This window comes from Physella acuta, unplaced genomic scaffold (genome assembly GCF_028476545.2).
Source record: "Physella acuta isolate Inbredline_101_S28 unplaced genomic scaffold, ASM2847654v3 ptg002561l, whole genome shotgun sequence".
In the NCBI taxonomy this organism is placed as follows: domain Eukaryota; kingdom Metazoa; phylum Mollusca; class Gastropoda; family Physidae; genus Physella; species Physella acuta.
The window spans coordinates 9,438-32,302 of record NW_026734024.1 but is presented as its reverse complement, the minus strand read 5'-3'; the positions used below and the strand labels follow the sequence as shown (position 1 = coordinate 32,302).

Here is a 22,865-nt window from a genome sequence, read left to right as displayed (position 1 = left end):
CAGGGTGCACCTGCTTCAAGACTTTGTAAATGTAGATGCTGTAGCTTTCCTTTCTCCTCCTCTTCTTTTTCTTGTCACCGGTGCGTACGGCTTTAGCCTTACCGGCCTTCTTGGCTCCCTTGGAAGAAACTTTAGGTGGCATGTTGTTTTCTTTTCAATGGCTTGAACAGAAATGAGGCGAACCGACCGCCGGCCGCCCTTTTATATGAAACGGCGAGGAAATTTGGAGAGTACGAGTACGAGTACGAACGCCAAGCCGCTGCGCAGCCAATCAGAACGCTCGCTTGGTGACGAACGGATTTCCTCGCCGTTTCGTATAAAAGGGCCGATCTCGCCGTTAAGTCTTCATTCATCGCCTGCAGCCGTATCGCTGTTAGTCGCTGTATTTCTTCTCGCTCCTAACCAACTCACAATGTCCGGACGTGGTAAAGGCGGTAAAGTCAAGGGAAAGTCCAAGTCTCGCTCCTCCAGGGCAGGCCTTCAATTCCCAGTCGGACGTATTCATCGTCTGTTGAGGAAAGGAAACTATGCTGAGCGTGTCGGTGCTGGTGCCCCAGTCTACCTAGCCGCCGTCCTCGAGTATTTGGCCGCTGAAGTGCTCGAGTTGGCCGGCAACGCTGCCAGAGACAACAAGAAGACAAGAATCATTCCTCGTCACCTCCAGCTGGCCATCCGTAACGACGAAGAGTTGAACAAACTTTTGTCGGGTGTCACCATCGCCCAGGGTGGTGTCCTCCCCAACATCCAGGCCGTGCTTCTGCCCAAGAAGTCACAGAAGACACCCGGTGGCAAGAGCTAAACAGTGTCACCCTGCTGCCCACTGTCCACCTAGCCTACTACTGTCCTTTTCAGGACAACCAAAGTTTACCCAATTAGCTTTCGTTGTGTGTCAATGAACAAAAATCGAGTTTTCCTACCCTACCCTACCCTACCCTACTTGTTTCAAACTTTATTAATAACGTATCAACATGTCAATCACTAGCAGTATGAGATCATTATTATAGATGTATAATACTTACACTGGTTTACACGAGCAGAACAGGGAGGGGGCGGTCATATTAATAGTAGTAACTGGACATATTTTAGGGGTATTCGTTCATAGATACAAATGAAAATAGAATCTATTTTTCTTTAAATGTGCTCCGTTTAACCCCTGTCTACAACAAATAAGGGTGGTCGTTATTTTAAAATTCTATTCTTTAACCTACCGCTAGTCTACCCTTTTTATTTTATATCTTCTTCTTTTTAAAACCAAATATGTTTTTATTAATCCTTCCCCCTCATTTATTTACACACTGTGTAAATACCGCCGATCGGGCGGTCGAATCGGGTCAGAATATCTACCTAGGTCTATAGACTAGGTCTAGATCTAAATTGTTTCAGGCAGTCTATGTTGGGTTCTTTTCTAATCACTCACACACACATTCATAATTCATTGAAGACGACAGAAGCAAACACACCGGATTCCATTGACAAGCGGCACAACCAAGGATTTCATTTGAACGAAGAATATTTTGTGTTATCGGCCCTGTCTGCTATTAATAGATCGCTCGGCTGGATACCGTGTCTAAAAATAATCTGCTATGTCGACGCTGTCTCAACGTTGTGTGGCTGCTACTGGCCAATCAGCGTCGTTAAACTCGTACTCGTCCAATGGGAGAGCTTCGTTGCGCTAAGGGTTTGGCGGACGGTTATAAAAGGGCCAGCAGCGCTGAGCTGCCGCATTTCCTTAACAGTCAGTTAAGATCATTCAAAAAAAAAAAGATGGCTCGTACCAAACAAACCGCCCGAAAATCTACTGGAGGCAAAGCCCCACGTAAACAGCTGGCCACCAAAGCCGCCAGAAAGTCAGCACCAGCCACCGGCGGTGTTAAGAAGCCCCATCGTTACAGGCCTGGAACCGTCGCCCTGAGAGAAATCCGTCGTTACCAGAAGAGCACTGAGCTGCTCATTCGCAAGCTGCCATTCCAGCGCCTGGTCAGAGAAATCGCCCAGGACTTCAAGACTGACCTTCGCTTCCAGAGCTCCGCTGTCATGGCCCTGCAGGAGGCTAGCGAGGCTTACCTCGTCGGTCTGTTTGAAGACACCAACCTGTGCGCCATCCACGCCAAGCGTGTCACCATCATGCCCAAGGACATCCAGCTAGCCAGACGTATCCGTGGTGAGCGTGCTTAAGAGGTTTCTTTTAAGCCCAAACCACCACCCCCTGTCCTCAACCAAGGTCCTTTTTAGGACCACCTGACAACGTTCAGATTAGCAGTGAAGGTCCCCCACCTCACGAGTTTCCACCCACCCACCCACTACACCCCCTGCCCATGTCTGCCACTCTACTACTACTACTACTACTACATCTATTAGTATTATTCTGGGGGATGCGGGAGATAGGTTCTATTCATTTATCTCTTTAATTCAACTCACACATCACATTGCTATTTGAATTCGTGTATGCATGCTGTTGATATTGTTTTATTTATCTCAAATGTGAAGAAAGGAGAGAATAAATTTTATATTTTTCTTTCACCCACCCACCACCCTATCCATTGCTTTTTAAAATATATATATAAAAAAAAAAAAAGAAAAACCCTTTAGGGTTAGAGCTAGATATCTAGATCTTAATCGGAGAGCAGAAATTATTCTTAACGACTACACGCCATAGATTATTTAATTATTAGAAGCCTAACTAACCTATTCGTTTCACGATGTAAACAAACCACTGCGAGTACGGAGCGGAGTACGAGAATATTATTTCGTTCGTACTCGACCAATCAGCGTTCGAGATTCTCTCGTACTCGCATAATGAGCTCGCTCGTACTCGCATAATTAGGTGTAGGGAAATATTTCAGTTTTATTCGCACAAAACGGTGAAAATAACGTCTAATATCATATTTTAACATGACAAACGTGGATCTTTTCTATGCCTACACGTGTGGGCAATGAAACTCTTTATTTTTTATCCAAGGGTCGCATAGCAGAATAGGTGAAAAAATGACTTTGAAAACGACACCGTTAGCCGACAAGCCAGCAACATTCCAGTCGACACGGCAAGCTGCTTTTTCATTGGCTGGCTCATTCGCCGACCGCTTTTGGTTGGGCGGTGTCCGCCATATTGAACGAACTCGAGCCCAGGACCGTATATAAGGAGCGAGTTTCTCTGCAGACGGCGTTTTTCGAACACTCCTTCATCAACAAAGAAGAAAAATTCAATATGTCTGGCCGAGGCAAAGGTGGTAAGGGACTCGGCAAAGGAGGCGCCAAGCGTCACAGGAAGGTGTTGCGTGATAACATCCAAGGTATCACCAAGCCAGCCATCCGTCGTCTTGCTCGCAGAGGTGGTGTCAAACGTATCTCTGGTCTGATCTACGAAGAAACCAGAGGTGTCCTCAAGGTGTTCCTTGAAAATGTCATCCGTGATGCCGTCACCTACACTGAGCACGCCAAGAGGAAGACCGTCACTGCTATGGATGTCGTCTATGCTCTGAAACGTCAAGGTCGCACCCTGTACGGCTTCGGCGGTTAAACTCAACCCAGGACCACCCATTTGTTCTACCCATCCGGCCCTTATTAGGGCCACCCATACGTTTCCGAATTAGCTCGAGTGGTTGTAACCCCTACACGAATGTTTTCCATACCTACCCCTTATTTAACTTACTGAGTTACTTCTAATTATTAGGTTGTAGCCTACTTAGTTTATTTATTTAATTTGGGCAGAGTGGTCATCTTTCCTTTGTTGGTTTTTAAGGGGTTTGTTTCCATGGGTGGGTAGGATCGAGGTAGCCTACCGTGAAGGCACAAAAGAAACAAACAAAAAATATTTCGATATTACAAAAGTGTTCACAGGTATGTGGTGAACTTAGGAAAGAGTGCAGGTGGTAAGAATAGGTGTCCAGTGGGGCAAAAAATAAAAGACAAAAGATGAAAAAAAGTCTACAACACGTGGTGTTCCCAAGCGGTCACCCATCTAAGTACTAACCACGCCCGACGTTGCTTGACTGCGGTGATCGGACGAGAACCGGTATTTTCAACGTGGTATGGCCGTAGACATCTGTGTGAGAAAATTGGGGCTTATAAATATACTCAAACGAAATCAGCAGTTATTCGTCCTTTTCTGGCTACAATAATGATTTCACTGCTTTCCTCATATTATTTCAATAATAAAAAACGCCCTAAATCTCCACAAAAGCGAAACATTGTTTTAATATCGAATACTATGTGCCTTTTTTTCCCTCTACAGCCATTGGTCGCTATTTTTAACCTGAGGCGGTAACCACCGGTAGACTTCCCTGAGCTACTAATTTTCGAGCATCGCGCGTTGTAAAATACAAAATAAATACATTTTCCCCATTTTCCTTGACTAAAATCAGAAAACCAGGTGCCCCCTGCATCCGACCTGTCCTTTAACTATCGCTTTCATGTGAAATGATCTATCGGAAAGGCGATACTTTAACTTTTTTGGGTCTCCCGCTCACTCACTCCTTCCGAAACATTCTGCACGAATTCATTCAATTTTAATCCAACTCATCACATAGATCTAGATCTAGCCGCCTACAAGTCTACTAATTTAATGTTTGAGAAATAGTTCAATGCTTTTCATTTATTAATTATTCTTTTAACCTTTTCCCACGACAACTGGCACATTTATTTTCAGTCTATTAATATTCTGGCTTCATTTTAAAACACGCAACTAGGCGACGATCTAGAATTCTAGATCTAACGCTCTAGCTTAACTAAAATAATATAAACAGGAGGGTAGATCTATTCAAAATACTGTTTCAAAAATTACAATAATAATTTCACGGTGAAAAAAAAAAGGCAGGCGATCCATGGTTAATTAAATGCTAATTAAGGATGTTGCTTAAAAGGTTAGGTTGGCCTGGGACGCCAGTATTTCTCTAGAGTCTAGATCTAGAATTTCTAGATTCTGTAGGAATGAGTAGCCTAGGTATTAATAATTAAATGCATTAGTAATTATTAGTAAATAACATAAGATTTAGTTCAGTAAAAACTAATAGATCTAGATTTTAGGTCCAATGTTGGCTATCAGACTTGATGCTTGATTGTAATGATTATTAGGTTTGAGCAATTAATTTTTTTAAACATTTTTTTTAATTATTAGTATTAGTGATAAGTCATCATTAGTGGGAGTAAATTTACTTCTTTCCAGTCTGGTTCTGGGTTTCCTTGTAGCCTATATAATCTAGATCTAGTTGGTGATAATATTAATAAATATTGTTTCCCATTTTAAATACTCAGGCGGTTTGTTTGAAAGTCTGACCGCAGCTCCATATTCATTGACTGTCGAAGCAGCGCATAAAATGAATTAGCTTATATCCAGGGCTGGCCTGGTCTGCCTGTTATTGTGACTGAATTGTCCTACAGACAAGACCTGAAGAAGCCCTCGTTAAGTAATAAGTGTACAGCTTGCTTTTAGCCTGGCGCGGGGATCTTTCACCGGCCACTTTAACATTCTGCGACAGGGCAGGCCTTTACTTTAAGCTTTAATCTTAGCTGGTTCCGCTTTAACACAGGGTATTCTTTTGTCTTTAAGTATACCGCTTTCTTTCATCAGCCTGGAACCCTGTGTCTGCTACCGGTATCTCATCCGGCAGGGCAAAACAATTTCCAGTTTTTAAATTAAGCTGATGTCATTTTTAATACCAATGATTAGGATTTTGGCACAATGCTTATTTTTCTATATACACAAGATGAATTTCACATCATTTTCTGATTTCAGTTTAAGTTTGAAAGCATGTAAAATGTCAATTTGTCCTGCTATGTGATTTTTCTTCATTTATTTTTTGCTAGCCCATGGCATCACATTATGAAGACTCTACTAATATCTTTAGGCTGGGGCCAGTACCTTAACCGACTGTCGTCAAATGAAAAAACTGACAGAAGAGCGCAATTTAATACACACAACAGATATATATGTATCCGAACAAACAAATAAATATATTTGAACATATATACATACCTTTATATACGCACACTGATATATACATATATTTACATAATAAATACATTATATATGAATATATCTATATATATAACTTATTTATTTATACATATATATATATATATATATACTTATATATATATATATATATATATATATATATATATATATATATATGTATTATGAATATATATATTAATTCTTATATAATATATATTTGTAAATATAAATTATATATATGTGTGTATATATATATCCTTCTGTTTGCTGGGGTAGAAGAAAAAAACTTATAATTATAATATTCTGAAGGATATTATTTTACTTGAGCGTCTTTCGTCTACACTCAAATATATATATTTGAATATACATTCAAATATATATTCAATGAATATACATTTAGACACACATGTAAATATATATATATATATATACACAAAACATGCATATATATACATACGTATATATAGACATATATACAATATTCGTCTATGTATATATATTCAATATTTTTACATTATAAATAAATATATATATAAAAATATATATATATATATATATATATATATATTTAAAAAAATATATACATATATGAAATACTTTTTACACATATTTATTTATGCTTCTATAATATATGGAAGGATATTAATTTACTCAAGCGTCTGCCTTGGGTGTTTATATAAAAAGAGAAGGGTTGAACTAATGAGAGGAATAAAAAAAATCTTTATATTCAATCTAATTTATTTATATTGTATATGTTATAGACTGGCATACATTTTTTTCTCTCTGGTTTATGTGAAAGGAGCTTGCAGGGATTCAAATTATTATTTTTTGCATTGAAATTCATTCTTTATTAATCACAGCTATGTTGCAGGCATATAAATACTTCCCTTTGGGCTCAAGTTGCTTTGAAAGAATCCTTGTCAGTATAGAACTAGTACCAGGACCATAAATGTATGCCCCAGGGCAAATGTTAAGAAAACCTCATCATTTTACAACTCCAACTGACCAGGGGCTTAAGAAATGATGCTTCTGCGCAAACTTTCTCGTCAGCCGGTAAGAGATCAACCTCCTTTTGATTGTTTAAATTTAATCTGTGCTGAAATCATTGTGCAGGCTGGCAAAGAAAACCATGAACTTCTTGAAAGCTGTGTACTTGAGCTCATGTTATTTTTTATTTTCTGTATTTTGAAAAAAAAAAAAGTATATATATGATAATAAAAAAAAAAAGTTCAGAGTATTTAATTGTTGTTTTGTCTTGTTAAAGAGAATGTATGTTGTGCAGAAGTGTAACCAACTCATTTTCAAGCCAGGCCTAGCAAAAGACAAAACCAAAAGAATCATATGATATGATGGTAGTAGGAAAAAAGTATATCAGTGAACAAATGGTGGCAGATGCATGCCTTAGCAATCTGACATGGTAGCTTTAATGAAAGAAAAACAAAAATAATAAAAACACCAAAAGCCACACTCACACAGTTATGTTCAACATATATAATGAAGACAGAAAAAAACCAACCCACCAGAATGGATGTATTGTAATGAAAATGGCAGTTAGCACTGGTGATAAGAATCAAAGTGTTGGCTAATAATTCCTATTACAACAGCCAGCCTTATAATCTGAATTAAAACTATTAAATCCCATTCATCCCTTGGATCTATGCCAAACAACACACAATAAATGATATGCATAGAGGTGTGCTGATGCCCTGTGTGAGATGCAGAATGAAATAGTGTTTTTAAAAAAAAGGAGCCACCCAGTAATAAGTATGTGGCCTTTTTATGTCTAGTTTAAAGGATAGAATTAGCATGAAATGTGTTAAGAGAATAGTGTGTGCAGTTGTTGGGATAGGCATATTACTATGTAGGCCTATGTATGTATGTATATCTATCTCTACTTATTAAAGAAAAGAATGACTAAACAAAAAAAAAAAACTGTAACATGGCAGCTACACAGAGTGGGTGGGTGGATGAGGGAGGGAGGGAAAACTCGTTCAATGTAAACCAAACCGAGCTAATTGGGAATGGGTGGAGGCCCTGAAAAGGGCCGAGTAGTAGAGCCACAACAAGCAAGCCAGGTGGTTGTTTGCTGTTGTGTTTATTTGCTGGTGGTGTACTTGGTGACAGCCTTGGTGCCTTCACTGACGGCGTGTTTGGCCAGCTCACCGGGCAGGAGGAGACGGACAGCGGTCTGGATCTCCCTGGAGGTGATGGTGCTGCGCTTGTTGTAGTGGGCAAGACGGCTGGCTTCAGCTGAAATGCGCTCAAAGATGTCGTTGACGAAGGAGTTCATGATGGACATGGCCTTGGAGGAAATGCCAGTGTCAGGGTGCACCTGCTTCAAGACTTTGTAAATGTAGATGCTGTAGCTTTCCTTTCTCCTCCTCTTCTTTTTCTTGTCACCGGTGCGTACGGCTTTAGCCTTACCGGCCTTCTTGGCTCCCTTGGAAGAAACTTTAGGTGGCATGTTGTTTTCTTTTCAATGGCTTGAACAGAAATGAGGCGAACCGACCGCCGGCCGCCCTTTTATATGAAACGGCGAGGAAATTTGGAGAGTACGAGTACGAGTACGAACGCCAAGCCGCTGCGCAGCCAATCAGAACGCTCGCTTGGTGACGAACGGATTTCCTCGCCGTTTCGTATAAAAGGGCCGATCTCGCCGTTAAGTCTTCATTCATCGCCTGCAGCCGTATCGCTGTTAGTCGCTGTATTTCTTCTCGCTCCTAACCAACTCACAATGTCCGGACGTGGTAAAGGCGGTAAAGTCAAGGGAAAGTCCAAGTCTCGCTCCTCCAGGGCAGGCCTTCAATTCCCAGTCGGACGTATTCATCGTCTGTTGAGGAAAGGAAACTATGCTGAGCGTGTCGGTGCTGGTGCCCCAGTCTACCTAGCCGCCGTCCTCGAGTATTTGGCCGCTGAAGTGCTCGAGTTGGCCGGCAACGCTGCCAGAGACAACAAGAAGACAAGAATCATTCCTCGTCACCTCCAGCTGGCCATCCGTAACGACGAAGAGTTGAACAAACTTTTGTCGGGTGTCACCATCGCCCAGGGTGGTGTCCTCCCCAACATCCAGGCCGTGCTTCTGCCCAAGAAGTCACAGAAGACACCCGGTGGCAAGAGCTAAACAGTGTCACCCTGCTGCCCACTGTCCACCTAGCCTACTACTGTCCTTTTCAGGACAACCAAAGTTTACCCAATTAGCTTTCGTTGTGTGTCAATGAACAAAAATCGAGTTTTCCTACCCTACCCTACCCTACCCTACTTGTTTCAAACTTTATTAATAACGTATCAACATGTCAATCACTAGCAGTATGAGATCATTATTATAGATGTATAATACTTACACTGGTTTACACGAGCAGAACAGGGAGGGGGCGGTCATATTAATAGTAGTAACTGGACATATTTTAGGGGTATTCGTTCATAGATACAAATGAAAATAGAATCTATTTTTCTTTAAATGTGCTCCGTTTAACCCCTGTCTACAACAAATAAGGGTGGTCGTTATTTTAAAATTCTATTCTTTAACCTACCGCTAGTCTACCCTTTTTATTTTATATCTTCTTCTTTTTAAAACCAAATATGTTTTTATTAATCCTTCCCCCTCATTTATTTACACACTGTGTAAATACCGCCGATCGGGCGGTCGAATCGGGTCAGAATATCTACCTAGGTCTATAGACTAGGTCTAGATCTAAATTGTTTCAGGCAGTCTATGTTGGGTTCTTTTCTAATCACTCACACACACATTCATAATTCATTGAAGACGACAGAAGCAAACACACCGGATTCCATTGACAAGCGGCACAACCAAGGATTTCATTTGAACGAAGAATATTTTGTGTTATCGGCCCTGTCTGCTATTAATAGATCGCTCGGCTGGATACCGTGTCTAAAAATAATCTGCTATGTCGACGCTGTCTCAACGTTGTGTGGCTGCTACTGGCCAATCAGCGTCGTTAAACTCGTACTCGTCCAATGGGAGAGCTTCGTTGCGCTAAGGGTTTGGCGGACGGTTATAAAAGGGCCAGCAGCGCTGAGCTGCCGCATTTCCTTAACAGTCAGTTAAGATCATTCAAAAAAAAAAAGATGGCTCGTACCAAACAAACCGCCCGAAAATCTACTGGAGGCAAAGCCCCACGTAAACAGCTGGCCACCAAAGCCGCCAGAAAGTCAGCACCAGCCACCGGCGGTGTTAAGAAGCCCCATCGTTACAGGCCTGGAACCGTCGCCCTGAGAGAAATCCGTCGTTACCAGAAGAGCACTGAGCTGCTCATTCGCAAGCTGCCATTCCAGCGCCTGGTCAGAGAAATCGCCCAGGACTTCAAGACTGACCTTCGCTTCCAGAGCTCCGCTGTCATGGCCCTGCAGGAGGCTAGCGAGGCTTACCTCGTCGGTCTGTTTGAAGACACCAACCTGTGCGCCATCCACGCCAAGCGTGTCACCATCATGCCCAAGGACATCCAGCTAGCCAGACGTATCCGTGGTGAGCGTGCTTAAGAGGTTTCTTTTAAGCCCAAACCACCACCCCCTGTCCTCAACCAAGGTCCTTTTTAGGACCACCTGACAACGTTCAGATTAGCAGTGAAGGTCCCCCACCTCACGAGTTTCCACCCACCCACCCACTACACCCCCTGCCCATGTCTGCCACTCTACTACTACTACTACTACTACATCTATTAGTATTATTCTGGGGGATGCGGGAGATAGGTTCTATTCATTTATCTCTTTAATTCAACTCACACATCACATTGCTATTTGAATTCGTGTATGCATGCTGTTGATATTGTTTTATTTATCTCAAATGTGAAGAAAGGAGAGAATAAATTTTATATTTTTCTTTCACCCACCCACCACCCTATCCATTGCTTTTTAAAATATATATATAAAAAAAAAAAAAGAAAAACCCTTTAGGGTTAGAGCTAGATATCTAGATCTTAATCGGAGAGCAGAAATTATTCTTAACGACTACACGCCATAGATTATTTAATTATTAGAAGCCTAACTAACCTATTCGTTTCACGATGTAAACAAACCACTGCGAGTACGGAGCGGAGTACGAGAATATTATTTCGTTCGTACTCGACCAATCAGCGTTCGAGATTCTCTCGTACTCGCATAATGAGCTCGCTCGTACTCGCATAATTAGGTGTAGGGAAATATTTCAGTTTTATTCGCACAAAACGGTGAAAATAACGTCTAATATCATATTTTAACATGACAAACGTGGATCTTTTCTATGCCTACACGTGTGGGCAATGAAACTCTTTATTTTTTATCCAAGGGTCGCATAGCAGAATAGGTGAAAAAATGACTTTGAAAACGACACCGTTAGCCGACAAGCCAGCAACATTCCAGTCGACACGGCAAGCTGCTTTTTCATTGGCTGGCTCATTCGCCGACCGCTTTTGGTTGGGCGGTGTCCGCCATATTGAACGAACTCGAGCCCAGGACCGTATATAAGGAGCGAGTTTCTCTGCAGACGGCGTTTTTCGAACACTCCTTCATCAACAAAGAAGAAAAATTCAATATGTCTGGCCGAGGCAAAGGTGGTAAGGGACTCGGCAAAGGAGGCGCCAAGCGTCACAGGAAGGTGTTGCGTGATAACATCCAAGGTATCACCAAGCCAGCCATCCGTCGTCTTGCTCGCAGAGGTGGTGTCAAACGTATCTCTGGTCTGATCTACGAAGAAACCAGAGGTGTCCTCAAGGTGTTCCTTGAAAATGTCATCCGTGATGCCGTCACCTACACTGAGCACGCCAAGAGGAAGACCGTCACTGCTATGGATGTCGTCTATGCTCTGAAACGTCAAGGTCGCACCCTGTACGGCTTCGGCGGTTAAACTCAACCCAGGACCACCCATTTGTTCTACCCATCCGGCCCTTATTAGGGCCACCCATACGTTTCCGAATTAGCTCGAGTGGTTGTAACCCCTACACGAATGTTTTCCATACCTACCCCTTATTTAACTTACTGAGTTACTTCTAATTATTAGGTTGTAGCCTACTTAGTTTATTTATTTAATTTGGGCAGAGTGGTCATCTTTCCTTTGTTGGTTTTTAAGGGGTTTGTTTCCATGGGTGGGTAGGATCGAGGTAGCCTACCGTGAAGGCACAAAAGAAACAAACAAAAAATATTTCGATATTACAAAAGTGTTCACAGGTATGTGGTGAACTTAGGAAAGAGTGCAGGTGGTAAGAATAGGTGTCCAGTGGGGCAAAAAATAAAAGACAAAAGATGAAAAAAAGTCTACAACACGTGGTGTTCCCAAGCGGTCACCCATCTAAGTACTAACCACGCCCGACGTTGCTTGACTGCGGTGATCGGACGAGAACCGGTATTTTCAACGTGGTATGGCCGTAGACATCTGTGTGAGAAAATTGGGGCTTATAAATATACTCAAACGAAATCAGCAGTTATTCGTCCTTTTCTGGCTACAATAATGATTTCACTGCTTTCCTCATATTATTTCAATAATAAAAAACGCCCTAAATCTCCACAAAAGCGAAACATTGTTTTAATATCGAATACTATGTGCCTTTTTTTCCCTCTACAGCCATTGGTCGCTATTTTTAACCTGAGGCGGTAACCACCGGTAGACTTCCCTGAGCTACTAATTTTCGAGCATCGCGCGTTGTAAAATACAAAATAAATACATTTTCCCCATTTTCCTTGACTAAAATCAGAAAACCAGGTGCCCCCTGCATCCGACCTGTCCTTTAACTATCGCTTTCATGTGAAATGATCTATCGGAAAGGCGATACTTTAACTTTTTTGGGTCTCCCGCTCACTCACTCCTTCCGAAACATTCTGCACGAATTCATTCAATTTTAATCCAACTCATCACATAGATCTAGATCTAGCCGCCTACAAGTCTACTAATTTAATGTTTGAGAAATAGTTCAATGCTTTTCATTTATTAATTATTCTTTTAACCTTTTCCCACGACAACTGGCACATTTATTTTCAGTCTATTAATATTCTGGCTTCATTTTAAAACACGCAACTAGGCGACGATCTAGAATTCTAGATCTAACGCTCTAGCTTAACTAAAATAATATAAACAGGAGGGTAGATCTATTCAAAATACTGTTTCAAAAATTACAATAATAATTTCACGGTGAAAAAAAAAAGGCAGGCGATCCATGGTTAATTAAATGCTAATTAAGGATGTTGCTTAAAAGGTTAGGTTGGCCTGGGACGCCAGTATTTCTCTAGAGTCTAGATCTAGAATTTCTAGATTCTGTAGGAATGAGTAGCCTAGGTATTAATAATTAAATGCATTAGTAATTATTAGTAAATAACATAAGATTTAGTTCAGTAAAAACTAATAGATCTAGATTTTAGGTCCAATGTTGGCTATCAGACTTGATGCTTGATTGTAATGATTATTAGGTTTGAGCAATTAATTTTTTTAAACATTTTTTTTAATTATTAGTATTAGTGATAAGTCATCATTAGTGGGAGTAAATTTACTTCTTTCCAGTCTGGTTCTGGGTTTCCTTGTAGCCTATATAATCTAGATCTAGTTGGTGATAATATTAATAAATATTGTTTCCCATTTTAAATACTCAGGCGGTTTGTTTGAAAGTCTGACCGCAGCTCCATATTCATTGACTGTCGAAGCAGCGCATAAAATGAATTAGCTTATATCCAGGGCTGGCCTGGTCTGCCTGTTATTGTGACTGAATTGTCCTACAGACAAGACCTGAAGAAGCCCTCGTTAAGTAATAAGTGTACAGCTTGCTTTTAGCCTGGCGCGGGGATCTTTCACCGGCCACTTTAACATTCTGCGACAGGGCAGGCCTTTACTTTAAGCTTTAATCTTAGCTGGTTCCGCTTTAACACAGGGTATTCTTTTGTCTTTAAGTATACCGCTTTCTTTCATCAGCCTGGAACCCTGTGTCTGCTACCGGTATCTCATCCGGCAGGGCAAAACAATTTCCAGTTTTTAAATTAAGCTGATGTCATTTTTAATACCAATGATTAGGATTTTGGCACAATGCTTATTTTTCTATATACACAAGATGAATTTCACATCATTTTCTGATTTCAGTTTAAGTTTGAAAGCATGTAAAATGTCAATTTGTCCTGCTATGTGATTTTTCTTCATTTATTTTTTGCTAGCCCATGGCATCACATTATGAAGACTCTACTAATATCTTTAGGCTGGGGCCAGTACCTTAACCGACTGTCGTCAAATGAAAAAACTGACAGAAGAGCGCAATTTAATACACACAACAGATATATATGTATCCGAACAAACAAATAAATATATTTGAACATATATACATACCTTTATATACGCACACTGATATATACATATATTTACATAATAAATACATTATATATGAATATATCTATATATATAACTTATTTATTTATACATATATATATATATATATATACTTATATATATATATATATATATATATATATATATATATATATATATATATATGTATTATGAATATATATATTAATTCTTATATAATATATATTTGTAAATATAAATTATATATATGTGTGTATATATATATCCTTCTGTTTGCTGGGGTAGAAGAAAAAAACTTATAATTATAATATTCTGAAGGATATTATTTTACTTGAGCGTCTTTCGTCTACACTCAAATATATATATTTGAATATACATTCAAATATATATTCAATGAATATACATTTAGACACACATGTAAATATATATATATATATATACACAAAACATGCATATATATACATACGTATATATAGACATATATACAATATTCGTCTATGTATATATATTCAATATTTTTACATTATAAATAAATATATATATAAAAATATATATATATATATATATATATATATATTTAAAAAAATATATACATATATGAAATACTTTTTACACATATTTATTTATGCTTCTATAATATATGGAAGGATATTAATTTACTCAAGCGTCTGCCTTGGGTGTTTATATAAAAAGAGAAGGGTTGAACTAATGAGAGGAATAAAAAAAATCTTTATATTCAATCTAATTTATTTATATTGTATATGTTATAGACTGGCATACATTTTTTTCTCTCTGGTTTATGTGAAAGGAGCTTGCAGGGATTCAAATTATTATTTTTTGCATTGAAATTCATTCTTTATTAATCACAGCTATGTTGCAGGCATATAAATACTTCCCTTTGGGCTCAAGTTGCTTTGAAAGAATCCTTGTCAGTATAGAACTAGTACCAGGACCATAAATGTATGCCCCAGGGCAAATGTTAAGAAAACCTCATCATTTTACAACTCCAACTGACCAGGGGCTTAAGAAATGATGCTTCTGCGCAAACTTTCTCGTCAGCCGGTAAGAGATCAACCTCCTTCTGATTGTTTAAATTTAATCTGTGCTGAAATCATTGTGCAGGCTGGCAAAGAAAACCATGAACTTCTTGAAAGCTGTGTACTTGAGCTCATGTTATTTTTTATTTTCTGTATTTTGAAAAAAAAAAAAGTATATATATGATAATAAAAAAAAAAAGTTCAGAGTATTTAATTGTTGTTTTGTCTTGTTAAAGAGAATGTATGTTGTGCAGAAGTGTAACCAACTCATTTTCAAGCCAGGCCTAGCAAAAGACAAAACCAAAAGAATCATATGATATGATGGTAGTAGGAAAAAAGTATATCAGTGAACAAATGGTGGCAGATGCATGCCTTAGCAATCTGACATGGTAGCTTTAATGAAAGAAAAACAAAAATAATAAAAACACCAAAAGCCACACTCACACAGTTATGTTCAACATATATAATGAAGACAGAAAAAAACCAACCCACCAGAATGGATGTATTGTAATGAAAATGGCAGTTAGCACTGGTGATAAGAATCAAAGTGTTGGCTAATAATTCCTATTACAACAGCCAGCCTTATAATCTGAATTAAAACTATTAAATCCCATTCATCCCTTGGATCTATGCCAAACAACACACAATAAATGATATGCATAGAGGTGTGCTGATGCCCTGTGTGAGATGCAGAATGAAATAGTGTTTTTAAAAAAAAGGAGCCACCCAGTAATAAGTATGTGGCCTTTTTATGTCTAGTTTAAAGGATAGAATTAGCATGAAATGTGTTAAGAGAATAGTGTGTGCAGTTGTTGGGATAGGCATATTACTATGTAGGCCTATGTATGTATGTATATCTATCTCTACTTATTAAAGAAAAGAATGACTAAACAAAAAAAAAAAACTGTAACATGGCAGCTACACAGAGTGGGTGGGTGGATGAGGGAGGGAGGGAAAACTCGTTCAATGTAAACCAAACCGAGCTAATTGGGAATGGGTGGAGGCCCTGAAAAGGGCCGAGTAGTAGAGCCACAACAAGCAAGCCAGGTGGTTGTTTGCTGTTGTGTTTATTTGCTGGTGGTGTACTTGGTGACAGCCTTGGTGCCTTCACTGACGGCGTGTTTGGCCAGCTCACCGGGCAGGAGGAGACGGACAGCGGTCTGGATCTCCCTGGAGGTGATGGTGCTGCGCTTGTTGTAGTGGGCAAGACGGCTGGCTTCAGCTGAAATGCGCTCAAAGATGTCGTTGACGAAGGAGTTCATGATGGACATGGCCTTGGAGGAAATGCCAGTGTCAGGGTGCACCTGCTTCAAGACTTTGTAAATGTAGATGCTGTAGCTTTCCTTTCTCCTCCTCTTCTTTTTCTTGTCACCGGTGCGTACGGCTTTAGCCTTACCGGCCTTCTTGGCTCCCTTGGAAGAAACTTTAGGTGGCATGTTGTTTTCTTTTCAATGGCTTGAACAGAAATGAGGCGAACCGACCGCCGGCCGCCCTTTTATATGAAACGGCGAGGAAATTTGGAGAGTACGAGTACGAGTACGAACGCCAAGCCGCTGCGCAGCCAATCAGAACGCTCGCTTGGTGACGAACGGATTTCCTCGCCGTTTCGTATAAAAGGGCCGATCTCGCCGTTAAGTCTTCATTCATCGCCTGCAGCCGTATCGCTGTTAGTCGCTGTATTTCTTCTCGCTCCTAACCAACTCACAATGTCCGGACGTGGTAAAGGCGGTAAAGTCAAGGGAAAGTCCAAGTCTCGCTCCTCCAGGGCAGGCCTTCAATTCCCAGTCGGACGTATTCATCGTCTGTTGAGGAAAGGAAACTATGCTGAGCGTGTCGGTGCTGGTGCCCCAGTCTACCTAGCCGCCGTCCTCGAGTATTTGGCCGCTGAAGTGCTCGAGTTGGCCGGCAACGCTGCCAGAGACAACAAGAAGACAAGAATCATTCCTCGTCACCTCCAGCTGGCCATCCGTAACGACGAAGAGTTGAACAAACTTTTGTCGGGTGTCACCATCGCCCAGGGTGGTGTCCTCCCCAACATCCAGGCCGTGCTTCTGCCCAAGAAGTCACAGAAGACACCCGGTGGCAAGAGCTAAACAGTGTCACCCTGCTGCCCACTGTCCACCTAGCCTACTACTGTCCTTTTCAGGACAACCAAAGTTTACCCAATTAGCTTTCGTTGTGTGTCAATGAACAAAAATCGAGTTTTCCTACCCTACCCTACCCTACCCTACTTGTTTCAAACTTTATTAATAACGTATCAACATGTCAATCACTAGCAGTATGAGATCATTATTATAGATGTATAATACTTACACTGGTTTACACGAGCAGAACAGGGAGGGGGCGGTCATATTAATAGTAGTAACTGGACATATTTTAGGGGTATTCGTTCATAGATACAAATGAAAATAGAATCTATTTTTCTTTAAATGTGCTCCGTTTAACCCCTGTCTACAACAAATAAGGGTGGTCGTTATTTTAAAATTCTATTCTTTAACCTACCGCTAGTCTACCCTTTTTATTTTATATCTTCTTCTTTTTAAAACCAAATATGTTTTTATTAATCCTTCCCCCTCATTTATTTACACACTGTGTAAATACCGCCGATCGGGCGGTCGAATCGGGTCAGAATATCTACCTAGGTCTATAGACTAGGTCTAGATCTAAATTGTTTCAGGCAGTCTATGTTGGGTTCTTTTCTAATCACTCACACACACATTCATAATTCATTGAAGACGACAGAAGCAAACACACCGGATTCCATTGACAAGCGGCACAACCAAGGATTTCATTTGAACGAAGAATATTTTGTGTTATCGGCCCTGTCTGCTATTAATAGATCGCTCGGCTGGATACCGTGTCTAAAAATAATCTGCTATGTCGACGCTGTCTCAACGTTGTGTGGCTGCTACTGGCCAATCAGCGTCGTTAAACTCGTACTCGTCCAATGGGAGAGCTTCGTTGCGCTAAGGGTTTGGCGGACGGTTATAAAAGGGCCAGCAGCGCTGAGCTGCCGCATTTCCTTAACAGTCAGTTAAGATCATTCAAAAAAAAAAAGATGGCTCGTACCAAACAAACCGCCCGAAAATCTACTGGAGGCAAAGCCCCACGTAAACAGCTGGCCACCAAAGCCGCCAGAAAGTCAGCACCAGCCACCGGCGGTGTTAAGAAGCCCCATCGTTACAGGCCTGGAACCGTCGCCCTGAGAGAAATCCGTCGTTACCAGAAGAGCACTGAGCTGCTCATTCGCAAGCTGCCATTCCAGCGCCTGGTCAGAGAAATCGCCCAGGACTTCAAGACTGACCTTCGCTTCCAGAGCTCCGCTGTCATGGCCCTGCAGGAGGCTAGCGAGGCTTACCTCGTCGGTCTGTTTGAAGACACCAACCTGTGCGCCATCCACGCCAAGCGTGTCACCATCATGCCCAAGGACATCCAGCTAGCCAGACGTATCCGTGGTGAGCGTGCTTAAGAGGTTTCTTTTAAGCCCAAACCACCACCCCCTGTCCTCAACCAAGGTCCTTTTTAGGACCACCTGACAACGTTCAGATTAGCAGTGAAGGTCCCCCACCTCACGAGTTTCCACCCACCCACCCACTACACCCCCTGCCCATGTCTGCCACTCTACTACTACTACTACTACTACATCTATTAGTATTATTCTGGGGGATGCGGGAGATAGGTTCTATTCATTTATCTCTTTAATTCAACTCACACATCACATTGCTATTTGAATTCGTGTATGCATGCTGTTGATATTGTTTTATTTATCTCAAATGTGAAGAAAGGAGAGAATAAATTTTATATTTTTCTTTCACCCACCCACCACCCTATCCATTGCTTTTTAAAATATATATATAAAAAAAAAAAAAGAAAAACCCTTTAGGGTTAGAGCTAGATATCTAGATCTTAATCGGAGAGCAGAAATTATTCTTAACGACTACACGCCATAGATTATTTAATTATTAGAAGCCTAACTAACCTATTCGTTTCACGATGTAAACAAACCACTGCGAGTACGGAGCGGAGTACGAGAATATTATTTCGTTCGTACTCGACCAATCAGCGTTCGAGATTCTCTCGTACTCGCATAATGAGCTCGCTCGTACTCGCATAATTAGGTGTAGGGAAATATTTCAGTTTTATTCGCACAAAACGGTGAAAATAACGTCTAATATCATATTTTAACATGACAAACGTGGATCTTTTCTATGCCTACACGTGTGGGCAATGAAACTCTTTATTTTTTATCCAAGGGTCGCATAGCAGAATAGGTGAAAAAATGACTTTGAAAACGACACCGTTAGCCGACAAGCCAGCAACATTCCAGTCGACACGGCAAGCTGCTTTTTCATTGGCTGGCTCATTCGCCGACCGCTTTTGGTTGGGCGGTGTCCGCCATATTGAACGAACTCGAGCCCAGGACCGTATATAAGGAGCGAGTTTCTCTGCAGACGGCGTTTTTCGAACACTCCTTCATCAACAAAGAAGAAAAATTCAATATGTCTGGCCGAGGCAAAGGTGGTAAGGGACTCGGCAAAGGAGGCGCCAAGCGTCACAGGAAGGTGTTGCGTGATAACATCCAAGGTATCACCAAGCCAGCCATCCGTCGTCTTGCTCGCAGAGGTGGTGTCAAACGTATCTCTGGTCTGATCTACGAAGAAACCAGAGGTGTCCTCAAGGTGTTCCTTGAAAATGTCATCCGTGATGCCGTCACCTACACTGAGCACGCCAAGAGGAAGACCGTCACTGCTATGGATGTCGTCTATGCTCTGAAACGTCAAGGTCGCACCCTGTACGGCTTCGGCGGTTAAACTCAACCCAGGACCACCCATTTGTTCTACCCATCCGGCCCTTATTAGGGCCACCCATACGTTTCCGAATTAGCTCGAGTGGTTGTAACCCCTACACGAATGTTTTCCATACCTACCCCTTATTTAACTTACTGAGTTACTTCTAATTATTAGGTTGTAGCCTACTTAGTTTATTTATTTAATTTGGGCAGAGTGGTCATCTTTCCTTTGTTGGTTTTTAAGGGGTTTGTTTCCATGGGTGGGTAGGATCGAGGTAGCCTACCGTGAAGGCACAAAAGAAACAAACAAAAAATATTTCGATATTACAAAAGTGTTCACAGGTATGTGGTGAACTTAGGAAAGAGTGCAGGTGGTAAGAATAGGTGTCCAGTGGGGCAAAAAATAAAAGACAAAAGATGAAAAAAAGTCTACAACACGTGGTGTTCCCAAGCGGTCACCCATCTAAGTACTAACCACGCCCGACGTTGCTTGACTGCGGTGATCGGACGAGAACCGGTATTTTCAACGTGGTATGGCCGTAGACATCTGTGTGAGAAAATTGGGGCTTATAAATATACTCAAACGAAATCAGCAGTTATTCGTCCTTTTCTGGCTACAATAATGATTTCACTGCTTTCCTCATATTATTTCAATAATAAAAAACGCCCTAAATCTCCACAAAAGCGAAACATTGTTTTAATATCGAATACTATGTGCCTTTTTTTCCCTCTACAGCCATTGGTCGCTATTTTTAACCTGAGGCGGTAACCACCGGTAGACTTCCCTGAGCTACTAATTTTCGAGCATCGCGCGTTGTAAAATACAAAATAAATACATTTTCCCCATTTTCCTTGACTAAAATCAGAAAACCAGGTGCCCCCTGCATCCGACCTGTCCTTTAACTATCGCTTTCATGTGAAATGATCTATCGGAAAGGCGATACTTTAACTTTTTTGGGTCTCCCGCTCACTCACTCCTTCCGAAACATTCTGCACGAATTCATTCAATTTTAATCCAACTCATCACATAGATCTAGATCTAGCCGCCTACAAGTCTACTAATTTAATGTTTGAGAAATAGTTCAATGCTTTTCATTTATTAATTATTCTTTTAACCTTTTCCCACGACAACTGGCACATTTATTTTCAGTCTATTAATATTCTGGCTTCATTTTAAAACACGCAACTAGGCGACGATCTAGAATTCTAGATCTAACGCTCTAGCTTAACTAAAATAATATAAACAGGAGGGTAGATCTATTCAAAATACTGTTTCAAAAATTACAATAATAATTTCACGGTGAAAAAAAAAAGGCAGGCGATCCATGGTTAATTAAATGCTAATTAAGGATGTTGCTTAAAAGGTTAGGTTGGCCTGGGACGCCAGTATTTCTCTAGAGTCTAGATCTAGAATTTCTAGATTCTGTAGGAATGAGTAGCCTAGGTATTAATAATTAAATGCATTAGTAATTATTAGTAAATAACATAAGATTTAGTTCAGTAAAAACTAATAGATCTAGATTTTAGGTCCAATGTTGGCTATCAGACTTGATGCTTGATTGTAATGATTATTAGGTTTGAGCAATTAATTTTTTTAAACATTTTTTTTAATTATTAGTATTAGTGATAAGTCATCATTAGTGGGAGTAAATTTACTTCTTTCCAGTCTGGTTCTGGGTTTCCTTGTAGCCTATATAATCTAGATCTAGTTGGTGATAATATTAATAAATATTGTTTCCCATTTTAAATACTCAGGCGGTTTGTTTGAAAGTCTGACCGCAGCTCCATATTCATTGACTGTCGAAGCAGCGCATAAAATGAATTAGCTTATATCCAGGGCTGGCCTGGTCTGCCTGTTATTGTGACTGAATTGTCCTACAGACAAGACCTGAAGAAGCCCTCGTTAAGTAATAAGTGTACAGCTTGCTTTTAGCCTGGCGCGGGGATCTTTCACCGGCCACTTTAACATTCTGCGACAGGGCAGGCCTTTACTTTAAGCTTTAATCTTAGCTGGTTCCGCTTTAACACAGGGTATTCTTTTGTCTTTAAGTATACCGCTTTCTTTCATCAGCCTGGAACCCTGTGTCTGCTACCGGTATCTCATCCGGCAGGGCAAAACAATTTCCAGTTTTTAAATTAAGCTGATGTCATTTTTAATACCAATGATTAGGATTTTGGCACAATGCTTATTTTTCTATATACACAAGATGAATTTCACATCATTTTCTGATTTCAGTTTAAGTTTGAAAGCATGTAAAATGTCAATTTGTCCTGCTATGTGATTTTTCTTCATTTATTTTTTGCTAGCCCATGGCATCACATTATGAAGACTCTACTAATATCTTTAGGCTGGGGCCAGTACCTTAACCGACTGTCGTCAAATGAAAAAACTGACAGAAGAGCGCAATTTAATACACACAACAGATATATATGTATCCGAACAAACAAATAAATATATTTGAACATATATACATACCTTTATATACGCACACTGATATATACATATATTTACATAATAAATACATTATATATGAATATATCTATATATATAACTTATTTATTTATACATATATATATATATATATATACTTATATATATATATATATATATATATATATATATATATATATATATATATGTATTATGAATATATATATTAATTCTTATATAATATATATTTGTAAATATAAATTATATATATGTGTGTATATATATATCCTTCTGTTTGCTGGGGTAGAAGAAAAAAACTTATAATTATAATATTCTGAAGGATATTATTTTACTTGAGCGTCTTTCGTCTACACTCAAATATA

At 40.0% G+C, this 22,865-nt stretch overlaps 3 non-coding genes across 3 annotated transcripts; all 3 read right to left on the bottom strand.

Moving 5' to 3' along the window:
- Positions 1-3,921: 3,921 nt before the first annotated feature.
- On the bottom strand, positions 3,922-4,040 carry LOC131933585 (5S ribosomal RNA). Its single transcript, XR_009385073.1, has one exon. It is a non-coding gene; the product is annotated as a 5S ribosomal RNA (ribosomal RNA).
- An 8,156-nt stretch (positions 4,041-12,196) lies between these two features.
- LOC131933584 (5S ribosomal RNA) lies at positions 12,197-12,315 on the bottom strand. Its single transcript, XR_009385072.1, has one exon. It is a non-coding gene; the product is annotated as a 5S ribosomal RNA (ribosomal RNA).
- An 8,162-nt stretch (positions 12,316-20,477) lies between these two features.
- On the bottom strand, positions 20,478-20,596 carry LOC131933583 (5S ribosomal RNA). Its single transcript, XR_009385071.1, has one exon. It is a non-coding gene; the product is annotated as a 5S ribosomal RNA (ribosomal RNA).
- Between the last annotated feature and the right edge of the window lie 2,269 nt (positions 20,597-22,865).